At 39.1% G+C, this 17,595-nt stretch overlaps 1 pseudogene across 1 annotated transcript; it reads left to right on the top strand.

Annotated features, from left to right (window-relative positions):
* Window positions 1-6,705: 6,705 nt before the first annotated feature.
* On the top strand, window positions 6,706-8,156 carry LOC308670795 (large ribosomal subunit protein eL30-like; annotated as a pseudogene). Its single transcript has 2 exons — window positions 6,706-6,753; window positions 7,716-8,156. The product of its transcript is annotated as a large ribosomal subunit protein eL30-like (transcript).
* The last annotated feature ends 9,439 nt before the right edge of the window (window positions 8,157-17,595 follow it).

Here is a 17,595-nt window from a genome sequence, read left to right as displayed (position 1 = left end):
TCCTGTACTCAGCCTCATGTCATCATTCCTGCTCCCAAGAGCCCATGACTTAACATAACTGTTGTTTTAATTGATTTCCAAAGTCCACTAATCAACATTTTATGCCAGCTAATGAATGAAATGAAATCAATTACTTAGCGGACTACATGGCTATTTGCAAGCAGCATTCACACAACATGCTAAACCCTGGTTAACGAGGCAGAATTAATATGTTCAGTAAACAAACAAGCACATGATAAGTGGGCTGTTACACATGATAAGATATAGTATGGATGAGTTACCCTAACACTGAACCATAAATGACTGTGTCTTTCTTCCCCTCCCCCCCAGCTACTTATAGGAACTCCACCTCTGTGGGTAAACATGAAGATTTGCAGAACTCGCAGTATGATTAATAGAGCTGCAAGGATCTTGATCAAAGTAATTTATTTAAATCCCTAATTTAAAAGGAGGGAATATCAAGGTTAAACAAGCAGCAAGTTTGAAAAAGACCCCTCAATCTTGGCATTTTTTAAAAAAATGTGCTTTTAAACTGTTGGGAGATACAAAACCTTATTGATCCACTGAGAATCAGATCTTATATCTGCCACCCTCTTTCCTGGGGAACACGTATCCATACAATCAGGGCTATCCGAAACAGTTCTGAAGTGTTGTTTTAATAGTATCAATAGAACAATATCAACCACTATACCTGGAACCACAGAAGAGTTTAACTCGGATCAAATGGAATAAGGCTAACTATTATTAGTAGTTAACTATTAAGTATGTCTCCTACAGCATCTAATATCTGAAAAGGTGATCTTGTTCTCCTTAATGACTGACCCAGATTGCCAACCTGAAATGACCATAGACAGATATGAGTGGGATGATTATAAAGAATTATCGTAAAGGATTGTTTGAGGATAATTTACTGCAAAAAAAAAAAACAGGAAGCAAAGGCAAGTAAATTATTTTAAGAAAGCTAATGTCTATATTTTTAATTTCCATTCACATCATCGTGCTCTTTCATTGCACCACCGTTTAGTACAACATTTTGGTATTGTGGACTTAACTGAAAACCAATATGCAATAACAAATTAATCTCACTGCAGTCTAGTGAAAAGCTAAAAACTACTCATATCGTAGATACTATGAAGCTGCATCAGTACATATGGCAATAAGAGGGCTAAACAACATTTGCAGTAGTCAGTGCTTTTTTTGTAAAAGAAAAAGGTGCCGGAATTCTGTTCTGAACGTTCTATGAGAAAAAAAGCCCTGGCAGTAGTACAGAACATATTGATATGGTAGTTTGATGAAAAATGCATAGTACTATGTACCACCAAATGTAAAAGGATCTGTATTATTTACCTGCATCCTTTGTGTCAGGTTCACTGTAAAGAGAAGCCAGGATAAACAAGGTAAAAATCACAAAAGCCAGCAAGATGAAAGCTACTTCAAGTTTTGTGAATGGCAGCTCCATGTATTGTTACCTAAACAAAATGCAAACACTTACTTGGTATGCATGAAGTTGACTAGAGCAGTTTACTTAACATTTTTTAAAGAGGATATTACATCCTGGACAAACAGGTCGAGTCAGTTATGCAGGAAAAGAAGTACAACTGTTAAAAAAAGGATTGATATATTCCATTCCACGAATATTTTTGTCTGAGCTACGTAGGATATTAAAGGATTAAATTTGCAGTATGTTTGCATTTCTGTTACAGGTAGAACACAATTATCATGCATTGGAGTTCATTTTAGAGGGGATGAAAATGTGTTAATATGGAAGCTTCACAATTTGAATGCCTCACAAATTTGTTGGATTATGATTCTCTTCCTTCATAACCAGGATGTTTTCACACTAGATGATAAAGACTGGAGATAAAGTATTTGTACATCACTTTGTTGGAGAAAATTACCTTGGGAAAAGATGAGAATAAAAATAATGAAAATGTTGTATGCCTTGCAGTCTGTTCAAACTTTAGTTTTCATTATAAAGATTGTGGCTGAATACCTGGTTGAATAAGCTTAATCTTTAAGAGTGTGTCAGCTTGAAGACTTAATCTTAATGTTAACCACATTTCCTTATTTTTTTAAAAAAGAAGATGAGCTTAAATGAACTTTAAAATAGCTGTTTCTTAAGGAAACATTGTGTTCCACTATGGGAAACAACGGATGAAATGAATATCTATTATATTTAATTAATTTCATGTAAATATTTATGAAATCGTGCTCATGTTATTGAAGTTCTAGCAGAGTTGTGGGGAAGAATATTTGTCCCCCCTTTCCAAAGCCTGTAGTCATTTCAATTAATCTTTTTGAAAAATTGTATGTAAGATAATACTCTTATTACTGGCAAAAGATGGCACTGTTTAACTGCTATCTGACATCAGATGAAATGAAGTGCAGTTCATAGGACTGAACTTTGAGCTTACAGCAACAAATAGTTATTGTGTAACCACTGGAATTTTACCAATTAATTATGCCTGCATATTCTTTCTTTCAATATTGCATTATGTAGCAAAGAGGATTGATATGTCAGTCATAGGCAAAACAGTCTATTGTGTCAGCCTCTTTCTTAAGAAAAAAGTTGCTCTGGATTACACTTTGTATCGTACGTCATCTGATTTCTTTGATTTAACCACTTTGAAAAGGAAGGGAAAGAAAGTAGTGAGAGTTATTAAATATGAAAGTTGAACAATATGGAATTTGGAAGAAAATCATGGTAAGAGCCGTGGTGGCCTAATGGTTAGAATGCAGCATTGCAGGTTAATTCTTCAGACTAATTCTGCTGATTGCCAGCAGTTCTAGTCTCACTGGCTCAAGTTTGGCTCAGCCTTCCATCCTTCTGAGGTCAGTAAAGTGAGGAGTCAGATTGTTGGGGGCAATATGCTGAGTCTGTATACCTCATAGAGAGGGCTGTAAAGCACCATAAGTCTAAGTGTTATTGCTAGTGCTATCATAATCAACAGGTGGCTATTTGTTATGTATGTATCCTTAGACGTAGCACCTAAGGAATTCAACATTCTTTTTTTGCTGCCTGATAAATACAGATATTAAGGGATGCAGTGGCTCAGGACGCTGAGCTTGTTGATCAGAAGATTGGCAGTTTGGCGGGTCGAATCCCGAGTGCCACGTAACAGAGTGAGCACCTGTTACTCGTCCCAGCTTCTGCCAACCTAGCAGTTCGAAAGCACGTAAAAATGCAAGTAGAAAAATAGGGACCACTACGGTGGGAAGGTAACAGCGTTCTGTGCGCCTTTGGCATTTAGTCATGCCGGCCACATGACCACGGAGTCGTCCTCGGACAAGCGCTGGCTCTTTGGCTTTGAAACGGAGATGAGCACCGGCCCCTAGAGTCGGAAATAACTAGCACGCACGTGCGGGGGAACCTTTATCTTTAAATACAAATATTAACCTACGGCCTAAATGCACTATTTATATGCTGATTTGTAAGGCAAAATGTAGCATAAAAAATGGATTAGATGTTTGGTTGTATTTGCTTCATTTTGCCTGAAATCCTGCACCAATTACCTGAGAGTAAACATTATTAAACTCACTGGGACCTTCTTCAGAGTCACAGTTAAAAGATTGCATTGCTAACCATTTTTGCTATAGCTGAATGACCCATAGCAATCTCTTTTGACACCTGGAGAAGCTAACCGCCATGTTACCTAATACAAAATAAAAAAAAGACAATATTATCTACAATTTTAAAGAAAACAAATAAGTGTTGTATATTAATAAATGACACATGAAGATTCTTATTTAAGAGACCGTTTCTTGTTTTAATTTGTCCTACCCAATCTGATGGGAAGGACATGCTCCAAGTGTCAGCTGGTGAGGCCCAGAAAGAGAACATTTTCTGTTATTCTGCCCACTCTTTGGAAAACTATACCCTCTTGGATCAAAGAGGTTGTTGGCCTTTTGCAAGGACTTGAAAACTTGGTTTTGTGCTTAAGCTTGGGGTGCTGACTGTGTCAGGAGATCTCATTTCCTGATGATGCTACTGCTTGCTTCACTGTACTCGGCTGCTATGTTTATCTATTACGTCCTTAATTCATCTTTATTGTAAATTGCCGAGTGTCACATATGAGAGATTGACAGCTGTATAAATCAATTAATTTTGTTTTCATTGATTAGATTTATGTGGTGCCCATCTCACCTAGAGGAGACTAAAATGGGGGGGGGGAAGGAAAGTAAGAACATTTTTACTTTCATAATATTTTGTAAAAATGGTTAAATCACCAGTCTGTATGATAAAACTTCTAAGGACCAGAAAACTGTGTGGGATATGTCACTTAAAAGTATAACTTTTAGTTACATAATTTTTACTTAAAGTAGGATGCTAATCAATCTAACCATAATGAAAGGTGATAACATTCCTTTAGGAATAATATCCTTAGCTCGTTATTATTTTATAGCACTACATCTAAAATAGCCTATCTTGCAGGATATTTTAGAACTCCATGGAACTATTTAAATTTATAATATTTTTTTACAAATATCTGAAAACCTTGTTTTGATAAATGAGATTAAAAGGTATTTGGGGGCATTTTTATTTTCTTTGTGAAACTAAATCAGATACAGGTGCCCAGTCTTTCATTTGCACTTTAAAAGTATGACATTAAAGACAAAATAAAGCTTCATCCCATTTTATCAGTATGAATGCTCATATCAGGACAGTTGCCATAGAAAGTTAGTATAAAACATATGGGCTTATTTGAACTTATATTACCCTTTCCAGGAAAAACAGAATATTTTTTTTGTAATGATTCCTTCTTTCATTAGCAACTAGAAAAAGGTCTCAGGTCAGTTTTTTAATTATTACTAGTGGATGCACTCATTATATTTATTGTTCTGAGGTTTATATTAATGCAGAATAGATGCAATCAATGGAAAAATAAACATTGGTATGAAACCTAATCCTTCTTAATGAGGTCTTTTGGATAGTTCCCAACAAACTGGTACAGATGGAAGAGAAGTGAATATGTCGTTGGAACATTTTTTTTGTAGAAGGAATATAATAATCCAATTTCATTCAGATTTTTTTCTGTCTGATGTTTCCAAAAATTAGAAAAAGATTTAAATAAATTAAAACAAAGGAAGAGAAATAAGTAGACTAGATTAGCACACATGATTTTATATGTTAGTCAAAATCCAGCAGAATTCAATGGGGAGAAACAGGCTTCGTCTCAATCCCGCCAAGACTGAGTGGCTGTGCATCCCGGCATCTCGGGTCAACCAGACTATTCCATCTCTAACGATGGGGGGTGAGGTGTTACTCCCCGTTGATAGGGCTCACAACTTGGGTGTCCTCCTGGATTCACGGCTCAGTTTTGAAGATCACATAGGAGCCGTGACCAGGGGGGCTTTTGCCCAGGTTCGCCTGGTGCGCCAGTTGCGACCCTACCTGGACCGAGATGCCCTACGCACAGTCACTCATGCGCTTGTGACCTCCCGTCTAGACTACTGCAATGCTCTCTACATGGGGCTGCCCTTGAGGACCACTCGGAAGCTTCAACTGGTGCAGAATGCGGCTGCGTGAGTTGTGATGGGGGCTTCCCGACACTCCCATGTAACACCTCTACTCCGCGAGCTGCATTGGCTTCCGGTTGCCCTCCGGGTGAGATTCAAGGTGCTGGTGATGACCTATAAAGCCCTAAATGGTTTGGGTCCGGGATATCTGAGGGAACACCTGCTGCTGGCATCAAGTTCCCTTTGTCCAGTGCGCTTCCACAGGGAGGGCCTTCTCAGGGTGCCGCCGGTAAAAGATTGCCGGTGGATAACACCCAGGGGGAGGGCCTTCTCTGTGGGTGCACCTGCCCTTTGGAACCAGCTGCCCACAGAGCTTAGGACTGCCCCCGACCTTTGTTCATTTCGCCGGGACCTGAAGACCTGGCTCTTTGAGCTCTCCGGCCCAGGCTGAGAGTTTTTAATTGGGGTTTTTTATATTTTTTCAGGGATTAAATTTAATCTTTTTAATCGTTTTTAATTTTTGTATCGATGTTTTAAGTACCCTGTAAACTGCCCTGAGTCCTTCAGGAAAGGACGGTATATAAATTCAATAAAATAAAAAAATAAAATAAAAATAAATAAATAAATTGAAAGGGACGTGGTGGCTCAGTAGGTTAGGACGCTGAGCTTGTCGATCAGAAGATCGGCAGTTTGGCAGGTCGAATCCCGAGTGCCGCATAACAGAGTGAGCGCCTGTTACTCGTCCCAGCTTCTGCCAACCTAGCAGTTCGAAAGCACATAAAAAATGCAAGTAGAAAAATAGGGACCACTCCGGTGGGAAGGTAACAGTGTTCTGTGCACCTTTGGCATTTAGTCATGCCGGCCACATGACCAGGGAGACGTCCTCGGACAAGTGCTGGCTCTTCAGCTTTGAAACAGAGATGAGCACCAGCCCCTAGAGTTGGAAACGACTAGCACGCATGTGCGGGGGAACCTTTACCTTTACCTTTAATTGAAATTAATAATTTTGGAGAGTGTAAATCAAAACAGAACATTAAGATTTGATTTGAGTAATCCTCATATAAAATAACTTTTATTCAAGAGAAAAATAATTTATCTAATTAATAAGCAGCAACCAATCATACATTACTTGAAACATTGCTGTTTTAAGAAGTTTATTTGCATACATATACATCCCCACACACATACAGTATGCATATGCAGGTCATAGTGAAAGGAGATGAATGGTGTTAAAGGTCTTAAATTAAGATGCCTGAGGAGCCATCTTGTTGTATTCTTATAACATTTGAAGCTAAGGTATCCTACTTAGAAGGAAGAACACGCAATGACGCTCCTTAAAAGAACCACATTTCTTTTTAGTCTGCAGTTTACTTCCTATTTTGACTTTCTTACAGGCAATTCTTCATCAAAATCTTGCTAGAAGATTTTTTAGATATTTTGGGAACATTATACATGAGTTGAAAATCATCTGAGAATTTTCAACCTTCAATTTGAATAGCAAATGTTGATTTTTTTTAGAATATTTAGAATCATTAAATTAATGATAATTGGAGAACTGGACAGAGTTAACATTCTTATTTGCCATTTATTAAGCTTTGATTGATTAACTAACACAACTGACACAATTCATTTTATGTTTACATTGCGACAGCCTTATTTATTATGTTTTAATCATTTCCTGTATAAGATATATTTAATTTCATGTTTTCATTGTTTTACATGACTCATTATCATCTGCCTATAGATTTGACTCATTGTTATTTTGCTGATTGTTTTGCCTTTTCGTGTTTTGATTCTATCTTCCTCCATATGTTCACTGGAGCAAATTAATATAATAGGAATAGAAACATATTTTCAGTGATGTAAGACATGAGGTAGGACAGCATTAGATCACAAAAAAGAGTTCTAAATATCTGCATCCAAAACTCTTTGTTCAAGTTTAAAAATATATCCCTACAATGTGAATTTGTGAATCCAACAAATAGGATGAATCTTAAAGAAAGGTGAAGGTTCCTCCTTTCCAATCGTGTCCACCTCTAGATGGTGGTGTTCATCTCCATTTCTTAGCCAAGGGAGCCAGCATTGTCCAAAGACATTTCCATGTTCATGTAGCCAGCATTACTATATGCTGAGATGCACAGAACACTTATCTTCCCACTGAAGTGGTACCTATTTATCTAGTTGCGTGCTTTTCCTTGTTGCCAGGCCATCTTGGAGGTGCTCCTCTGGCAATGGCAGGGCCGACGTGAGCCGGCAAGAGGGTGGCCGCCAAGAAGACAAAAAAGTCTTTAGAGTCCATAAACTCTAGACTTCAGCTGGTTATGAAAAGTGGTAAATATGTACTTGGATATAAACAAACTCTGAAAATGATTCGGCAGGGCAAAGCCAAGTTGGTTATTCTAGCGAATAACTGTCCTGCTTTGAGAAAAATCAGAAACTGAATACTATGCTATGTTGGCCCAAACTGGTGTGCATCCCTACAGTGGCAACAATATTGAACTGGGAACAGCTTGTGGGAAGTACTACAGAGTATGTACACTTGCTATAATTGACCCAGGTGACTCTGACATCATTAGAAGCATGCCAGAACAAACCAATGAGAAGTAAAATGAATAAACTTTAAATTTTGTGTAATAAAACTGGCTATCTAGTTGCGTTTGTATGCCTTTGACCTGCTAGGTGGGCAAAAACTGGGGTGGGTAACCAGAGCTCACCCTGTCATGCAGCACTTGGTTTTGAACCCAGGCTGTCATCTTTCCAGCTGACAAGCTCAGTGTCTTTAACAGTTAATCTTAGAAAATGTTGCATAAATTTTGGGAATAGCTGGAATTTTCTTTCAATATATGTAGATAGCTCCAGTCATCATGTTAACATAATAACAGAATAACAGAGTTGGAAGGGACACTGCAGGTCCTCTAGTCCAAACCGCTGTTCAAGCAGGAAACTCCATTCTAGACAAGTGGCTGCCACATTCATCTTAAAAGCCTCCATTGTTGGAGCACTCACAATTTCTGAAGGCAGGCTGTTGTACTGTTTTTTTATTCTCACTGTGAGGAAATTTCTCCTCAGTTCTATGTTGCTCCTCTCCTTAATTAGTTTCCATCCATTGCTTCTTGTCCTGCCTTCAGGTGCTTTGAAAAATAGGTCAATGCTCTCTTCTTTGTGGAAGGCCCTCTAATATTGGAACACTGCTCTCATGTTGCCTATGTAAACATGTTTACGTTGCTATCGTGTATTCTGTGTGAACAAAGAAAAATCTAGGCTTTGTATAATTACGTTGGGAAATAGAAAAAAGCAGGACAGGAATGGAGGGTGGTGGAGAAAAAAAAATAGGTAACTGAGATTAGAGAAGGAACCTCAGCAAAATGTAGTTCATGGTCACAGTTTTATTGGATGTGTGGTATAAGGAGAACCCCAGCCTCCTTGTGAATAAGCCAGATTCAGTACCTGTTGAGTATAAAGGGTTACTCTAACAATGCAGAAGGGAGGAGAAGGAAGAAGGAGATGACAAATTCCAGCAGCTGACAGAAAAGAGAACAACTGCAATGTCAGAACTGTAAGTGCTACTAGACTATTCCCATCAGTCAGTGCAAAAAACCTCTCTCACCTTTTAATGTTGTTGGCATGGAATCAAATTACTGCCCAGGAAAATAAGGGGCGAAGAAAGGGTGTACAAGATACTGCACAAGAAGTGTGCTGCATACACACCCACCACTGATACTAGATACCTGTATAAGAAGCTGGGGGAAAAAAGCCTCAAATCTGTTGTCCAAACCACTTACCTCTTGGCTAAGCATTTCATTTTGAACATTACCTTGAATTCTTAGTTTGAAAGGCTGCAAAGAATCTGCTTTTGTTTTCAGACTTCTTCCCTGAGTGCTCAATTCAAGGACCTGAGAAGAACAAACATGACTGGGTTCTCTATAACTTTGGAGATTCCAGCCTCTGCTTGCTGTTACACACACAACTCTGCTTCTCGAGTCTCTGTTTACAGGGTCAAGGTCATATTCAAGAATGGCAAGGATAGGAAGAGAATTTGCAGCAGTAGAAGGAAAACTTAGGCATGTTGAATCCACCTAGTGGAGGAAGAAGATACGGGTGCAGGAGAGAACAGCTGGAGCCCTGCAGTTTAAAGCTATCTAGCCAGAGAGGCACTTAAGAATACACTTAAGTACTGGGACAATCCCAAGAAGAGAAGCAGAACAACTGAATGAGAACAGGGAAATTTTTTGTTAGGAGATTAGGAGACAGACAGATTCAGCAAGGTACTGGGTTGAAGCCCCTGAATTATATCATTTTTATTTATTTATTTAAGGAATACTTTGTTAGCAATAAAGATGTGCCCTTGGTACTCATTTGGCAATGATGTTTTAATAGCCTACATAGCTTTGGGTACCCATCAGTCACAAGGAGGTGGTGTCAAGTTTCCGACATATGGGCTTTGACATAAAGTTTGGCTTCAATTGAAATTCTCAATTTTACTTTAATAGAATTTGGACATATGTCTGAAATGGGAATTGTTATACACCTCTTTTAATGTATTATCAGCTGGAAAACATATTTCCTGCCTTTTAATTGCTAATCTCTGCAGCCTAGCAGCTTTGAGGTGACCCCAGATTCACAATATGCAAATAGATATATATTTTTTTGGTTTTCTTAAGTGAAAATTTAATTTATTAAGTCAGTTTTGTGAATATGTGTGGGAGATGGGTAATGGATATTTTCTTTTTGTATACTGCTACAGTATAATGATGAGTTGGATAAGAACAATAAGTATTAGAAACTATAAGAAAGTCAAAAAAAGTCTGGATAGTGGATGTAACAGTACTTGGAGACAGCAGAATAGAAGAGAAGGAATTGGAAAAGATAACAAAATACGAGGACCTGCAGATAGAAATAGGATGACTGTGGCAGAAGAAAGCAAAGGCAATATCAATATAAATAGGTGCCTTCAGCGCAATCCCAAAACAACTGGGGCACCACTTGAACACCATCACTGTCCATTACTGACAAATTCACTCTCAGTCAATTACAAAAGGAAGCTTTATAATAATAATAAACCTTTATTGTCAAAGTACAACATGTGTACATTGAGATTAGCTGAGCCTCCCCCTTGGTCTCTCCCCCCAACACACAGTGACAACAAACCCCCCATCCCACCACACTATGTGAACCAACTACACCACACACCAGCCTCCCAAGTCAATTCTGCATAAGTTCACAGAGATTATGTCCCATTTAAAAGCCTAACACCCCATGGATAAAAGCTATTTTTCAGCCTGTTGGTACGGCTGGCTATATTGCTTATATCTCCTACTGGATGGTAGGAGAGTAAAGAGATACCGTCCAGGGTGTGAGTCATCCCTGAGAATCTTCCTCACTCTTCCAAGGCAACGAGCCCTGGCGATGTCATCCAGTGGTGTCAGGGAAAAGCCCACAATGTCTTGTGCTGTGCTCACTACCCTCTGTAATACTTTCCTGTCTGCGACTGTCAGACCAGCATACCAAACCACAATACCATACGAGAGGACGCTCTCTATAGTAGACTGGTAAAAGAGGGTCATTAGCTGTTGTTCTACCCTGTTCTTCCGCAAGACCCTAAGAAAGTGAAGCCTCTGTTGGGCCTTTCTAGCCACCTGGGTTGTGTTAACTTTCCAGGTCAGATCTTCACAGAGGTAGACTCCCAGAAATTTAAAGGAGGAAACTCTCTCTACACAGTTCTCTCCGATGTAAAGTGGGGCAGGTTCCTCCTTTTTTCTCCGGAAGTCTAACACCATCTCTTTCGTCTTGCCGATGTTTAGGTGCAAGTTGTTGTTACTACACCATATGGATAGTTTTTGTACCTCCGCCCTATATGCTATCTCATCCCCACCTGTAATAAGACTTTATCAGGAACACCTTACATCCTGCAACAATACCTTTCACACCATCAAGCAATATCTGCCTATCCCAGATCTACCGATAAGCCCCCTCCAATTGACAATGTTATGTCACATTAATGGTACATAAGAAATTAGGTATGGAGACCACTCACCTCTACCTTATGAAACAATAATTCACTGGAATGGATAGAGGCTATAATGATATGTGAGAAAGAACTTGGAAAACTGATCTCAGAGACAAAGAATGGTCAGCTAAGAGATAACTACCTGCTACACTGTAAAGTATTGGGCCTTTTTACTTGAACTGTTTTCACGTGTCTTTGAATGCTGCTTGAAATTGCCTAATTAGGGTGTCTGTGTAACGGTTGCTGGTGCCCAGACATGCAGTCTCCAGGATGATCATTGGTTGGCTCTGGGGCGGGAATAGGTTCCTTCAAACCTATTGGCCGCCGCCTAGTGGCCAACCATATAAGTAGCTGTGTAGAAGCCTCTGTTCTCAGTTCTGTTCCTGTTTTACAATAAAGCAATGTTCCTGTTTGAACAACATACACAAGGGTCAATTAAGAGGGAACTGCATAGTGGGCAGAGAAGAGGCTTGGAAGATACCTTTTCTAGTTTATTGGGATGTAAAGGAGATGGCAGGAGACATGCAAGATTCTTTAATGTAGCCTTGCAATAAAATAAAATTGGCTCATCGACTGTGTTTCCTATCTCGATCTGCCTAGTAATGTTAATTGTTAATGCATTTTTATATATAATAGGATTTTTTTTTCATTATAAAGAATGATGGGTAATAAAATGGAAAGAAGAGTGTGGTCACTATAAATGGGGGGAAAAACAGGAAGTGAGAAGACCAAAGACAAAATAGGAAATGCAATACTAAATTTGATAGATAAAAAAAATTAGCTAATAATTTCAGTTTAGGTTTATGAACAAGAAAATTGGTTGAATTATTACACTATTAGCCCAAGGACTTTGGACTATGACTATTTTTTTTTAAATGGAAGAACAAATGCTCAATAGCTCCATTAATCTGGTTAGCTCATATGAAGTCTGGGGAATAATGCATCTTGGTGCAAAAAGCAAATAATTGCTACATTAAGTAATATATTTATGAAATTGGCACAAGATTATATCCCCACTGCAGTGTTAAAGCAGATGAAATAAATATCTAGGAGTCTGATCCTCTAGGCACTTGGAAATTCAATTATAAATATAAATTCATAGGAAATCCACATTTGGGTAATACGTTTTGGACATAAAGCTTTGAGAAGTATTATGACATTCAGTTTGCTATTTAGTACACTTTGATTAGCTTGTTTTCTTACAGGTCTTTTAGTGTTGTTAATTGGAATTGGTTGAATCCTGAACAGGAAATATTTTGTAGCTTCCTGAATCAAAGTGGAATAGTCTCCAACGTTACCAGAATTTAATCTGAATATTCGGTGATTCTGAGCTTTGCAGAAATGGCAGTTAGTCTGATTACAAAATAATTACTATTTTGTGAAAGGATCTGACCACAGAATAAGTAGTAGAGCATGTTGCAACACCTTTTTGGATTAATTGCTAATCCATTATTTACAAGCTCCTTTCACTTCAGAAGAGATCTGAACTGGAGAAACTAATCAAGACACTGTACCACATTGCCTTCCAGATGACTGCACTGCTGTTTTTAATCTAAGAACTAAGTGATGAAGTGCCAAGGCAGGTTCTGAAGAAGCTCTGAGCAATCATGTGACGAAGGAGCCAAAGAATAGCGACAGAAATCGCTCTCTCAGGCTTACCGACAAAAACTAGGTAATTAGGTAAAGCATCATAGATAAACCCGAAGCCAAGAAAAGTCTCATTCAAAGGCCTGGAGCAATCTGTCGGCTTTGAGAAATTGGTGGTGGCAAAATCTGGTGTGTGTGTGTGTGTGTGTGTGTGCGCGCGCATAGAAATGCAGCAGCAGCAGAGGCACATCGAACTAGAGAGCTCTGATCTCTAAAGCTGAGTGTCTGGGTGAGAGGAACAGACCAGACAGCAGAGCTGAGCCAACTGGAGAGCTGAATGGAGGCCTCACCAGAGCAGAGACAAGGCCAAAAACACCCAAGCACTGAAAGACAGAACGGAGCTGGCAGAGAAAACAACAAGATGCCGGAGCAGCGAGCAACAGAAGTGAAGGCAACAATCAAATATCAGGTCCCAATAGGAAGGTAGAGAAGACCACAGTAAAGAATAAAAATGAATACAGGACAGAAAATAAAAGACAAATAAATAGGCAAGTAATAAGGACAAGAGTGGAACATTAGAAACCAAGGAAGAATAGGACTAATAAAGAACCAAATCTTAACAAGGCAAATCTTAAATAATAAGGTAGGGAGGAACTGGAGCTCAAAAACTAAAAAATAGAGGGAAGAAAAGGATAAATAAAACTAACACAATAGTAAGAAGGTTAAATAATTAACAAGGTAGAAAAATGAGCACAAACAGGCAGAAAAAAAGGACAGGGGAAAAAAGTAGGCACAATTACCTAGAACAGAGAAGGAAGGAACAAGGCTAACAGCAAAGCCCCAAAAATATTCAAATTATACATGCATTAAATGTGAACTACTAGAGGAAAAAGTAAGGGACTTTTGGCAACTTTAGCCAAACTCCAACCTAACCAAGAAAGCTATACTGAAACCCAACCAAATAATGAACAAATAACTCTCAGAGGATTTGACCCTACTGATAAACCCTTGAAGGAAGACAAATGGAGATATGTCACACATAGAAGAAAACACAACACTCAAAGGAAAAAGGAGCATACATCTAACAAACTCCTACTGCCCAATTGAACCCAACCAGAAGCAGCCCCATTAAAACTGAGCAATTTCTACCCCTAGATGGAAATACACAGACCCACCACCTCCCCCTCAAGGAAAACATGTAGACACCTAGCAAAGAAACAACACCAAATACCCCTAAAAGAGTCACATCAACAAACACCTGAGATAAACAGAAAAGCACCCCAGGCTGCACCCCTCAAAAAAGGAAGGTGAATGTTGGTAATAGGAGATTCCATCCTCAAAGGAACAGAATCAGCTATCTACAGACCGGACATACAATCCAGGGAGGTATGTTGTCTCCCTGGAGCAAAAATCAAAGATGTGGCTGAGAACCTAGCTAAAATAATTAGGCCCATAGATTACTACCCTTTCTTCCTCCTTCACATTGGGACGAATGACACAACAAAGAACCTGAGTACAATATTGAGAGATTATAAGCAACTAGGCAATAAAGTTAAGGAGCTAGGAGCACAAGTAGTGTTCTCATCAGTACTCCCAACGAAAGGCCAACCCCCATTGAGGGAAAGAAGACTTCTAGAAATAAACCACTGGCTAAAGGGTTGGTGTCACCAAGAAAACTTTGGTTTCCTGGACCATGGACTGCATTTCCTACATGAAGGACTCTTGGCAAGGGATGGGCTGCACCTCACGAAAACAGGGAAAAATGTACTTGGAAAAAGACTGGCCCAACTCATTAGAAGGGCTTTAAACTAAAATTGAGGGGGGAAGGGTGACCAATCATTAGAATCTCTAGAATACAAAACCAATCATAAATCCCAAGAAAACAAATCAAACAAAGAGGTAGGGAGTAATGAGAGGGGAAAAAAAGTCAAACAGGAGAACCAGGAAACATACCCACAGACAGACATAAAAGTCTTAAATGTTTATATACTAATGCTTAACGCTTGGGGAACAAACAGGGTGAACTAGAACCAATAGTACACTATACGAGGGTGGGTATGACATAGTTGGGGAAGTACCTGAGGATTGGAAAAGGGCTGATGTGGTTCCCATCTTCAAGAAAGGTGTGTGTGGGGAAACAGACCCAGGAAACTACAGACCAATCAGTCTAACATCAATACCTGCAAAGATCCTAGAAAAGATCATCAAAAACCAGATCTGTGAACAACTAAAAGCAAACAACGTTATAACTACTAGCCAGCACAGGTTTGTTAAAAACAGATCATGCCAAACCAATCTTATTTCATTCTTTGATAAAGCGACTAAATTAGTAGACTAGCAAAATGCTGTGGACATAGTATACCTAGAATTCAGTAAGACATTTGACAAGGTAGACCACAACCTGCTGCTTAGTAAGCTAGAAAAATGTGGAATAGACAACATCACCACCAGATGGATTTGTAGCTGGCTGACAAACTGTACTCAGCGAGTAGTCCTCAATGGCACTACATCCACATGGAGAGAAGTAAGCAGTGGGGTACCACAAGGTTCCATCTTAGGCCCAGTACACTCCAATATCTTCACAAATGACTTAGATGAGGGAATAGAAGGGGAACTCATCAAACATGCTGACGACACTAAGCTGGCAGGAATAGCCAACACCCCAGAAGACAAGCTCAGGATCCAAAAAGATCTTGATGGACTTGAAATGGGCCCTATTCAACAACATGAAATTTAATGTGGAGAAAAGCAGGGTTTTATACCTAGGCAGGAAAAAGGACAAGGTACAGGTACAGATTAGGTGAAACCTGGCTTAAAAACAATAACTGTATGAAGGACCTTGGATGATCATTTAAATATGAGCCAGCAGTGTGCAGCAGCAAACAAAAAAGTTAATACAATACAATGCTTGGTTGTATAAACAAAGGCACATAGTCAAAATCACGTGAAGTGTTAGTACTGCTTTATAAAGCCTTAGTAGGACCACACCTGAAATACTGCATCCAGTTTTGGTCACCATACTACAAAAAAGATGTTGAGACTTTGGGAAAAGTTCAGAGAAGAGCTACTAAAATGATCAAAGGCCTGGAGACTAAAACTTATGAAGAATGGCTGCAGGACTTGGGTTTGGCTAGTCCAATGAAAAGAAGAAACAAGGGTGACATGATAGTAGTATTCCAATATTTGAGGGGCTGCTACAAAGAAAAGGGCATCAAACTATTCTCCAAAGCACAAGAGGGCAGGACAAGAAACAATGGTTAGAAAGTGACCAAAGAGAGAAGCAACCTGTAATTAAGGAGAAAGTTCCTAACAGTGATGACAATTAACCAGTGAACAGCTTGCCTTCAGAAATTGTGGGCGCTCCATCACTGGAGATTTTTAAGAAGAGACTAGACCAGGGGTATCAAACTGCTGGCCCACAGGCCGGAGGCGTCATCAGGAAACCATGCCCACCCCATTGCCAGCAATAGAGAAAAACCTCTGATACATTGCATGACGTCACATGACATCGTGAGTTTGACATGACTGGACTAGACAGTCACTTGTCTGAAATGGTATAGGTTCTCCTGCCTGAGCAAGGGGCTGGACTAGAAGACCTCCAAAGTCCCTTCCAGCTCTATCCTATCCTATCCTATTCTATCCTATCCTATCCTATCCTATCCTATCCTATCCTATCCTATCCTATCCTATCCTATCCTATCCTGTCCTGTCCTGTCCTGTCCTGTCCTGTCCTGTCCTGTCCTGTCCTGTCCCATCTCATCCCGTCCCATTCTATTCTATTCTATTCTATTCTATTCTATTCTATTCTATTCTATTCTATTCTATTCTATTCTATTCTATTCTATTCTATTCTATTCTATTCTATTCTATTCTATTCTATTCTATTCTATTCTATTCTATTCTATTCTATTCTATTCTATTCCATTTATTATGGCTACCCATTCTGGAAGACACTTTAGTGAGATTTTGATGATGGATGATCAGCCATTTAGACTGTAAGAAATTATCAGATGAGGATGAGGATGACTCCTGAAATTTTAACAGGAAGGTAATGTCGTGTCCTGAATATCTAAAAGAAAAGGTATTGTCTCATATCAATTACTAAAAGGTTTATTTCCATATATGATCATATTAGGCTCAAATTCTGATGGCATTCTCCCCCATCATCTTCATCTCTGTCCTGAAACCCTCTACATCAGACATGTCAAACTCGCAATGTCATGTGACGTTGTGCAACGTACCGGGACAGTTTTGCCATTGCTGGCAATTGGGTGGGTGCAGCTTCCGCATGACACGTCCGGCCCACGGGCCAACAGTTTGACACCCTGCTCTACATATAGTGACTGAAAAAAAATTCAAGTCTTTGTAGGAATGCAGTCTAAATTACATATAAAATATTTCTCTCTTTCTTCATCTCACACCTAAAATACTTCCAGATGTTACTGACAGTTTAAAAAATTGTCTTTATGACCTTCTTTATAATATCTTCTTATTCAATATCTATGTCTTCAGTAATTTACTAGATTCATCCCTCCTTGGGGATA

This window comes from Vipera berus (assembly GCF_964194415.1).
Source record: "Vipera berus genome assembly, chromosome: 7".
In the NCBI taxonomy this organism is placed as follows: domain Eukaryota; kingdom Metazoa; phylum Chordata; class Lepidosauria; order Squamata; family Viperidae; genus Vipera; species Vipera berus.
Note: the sequence above shows the minus strand (reverse complement) of the source record. Positions and strands in the feature narration are given on the sequence as shown.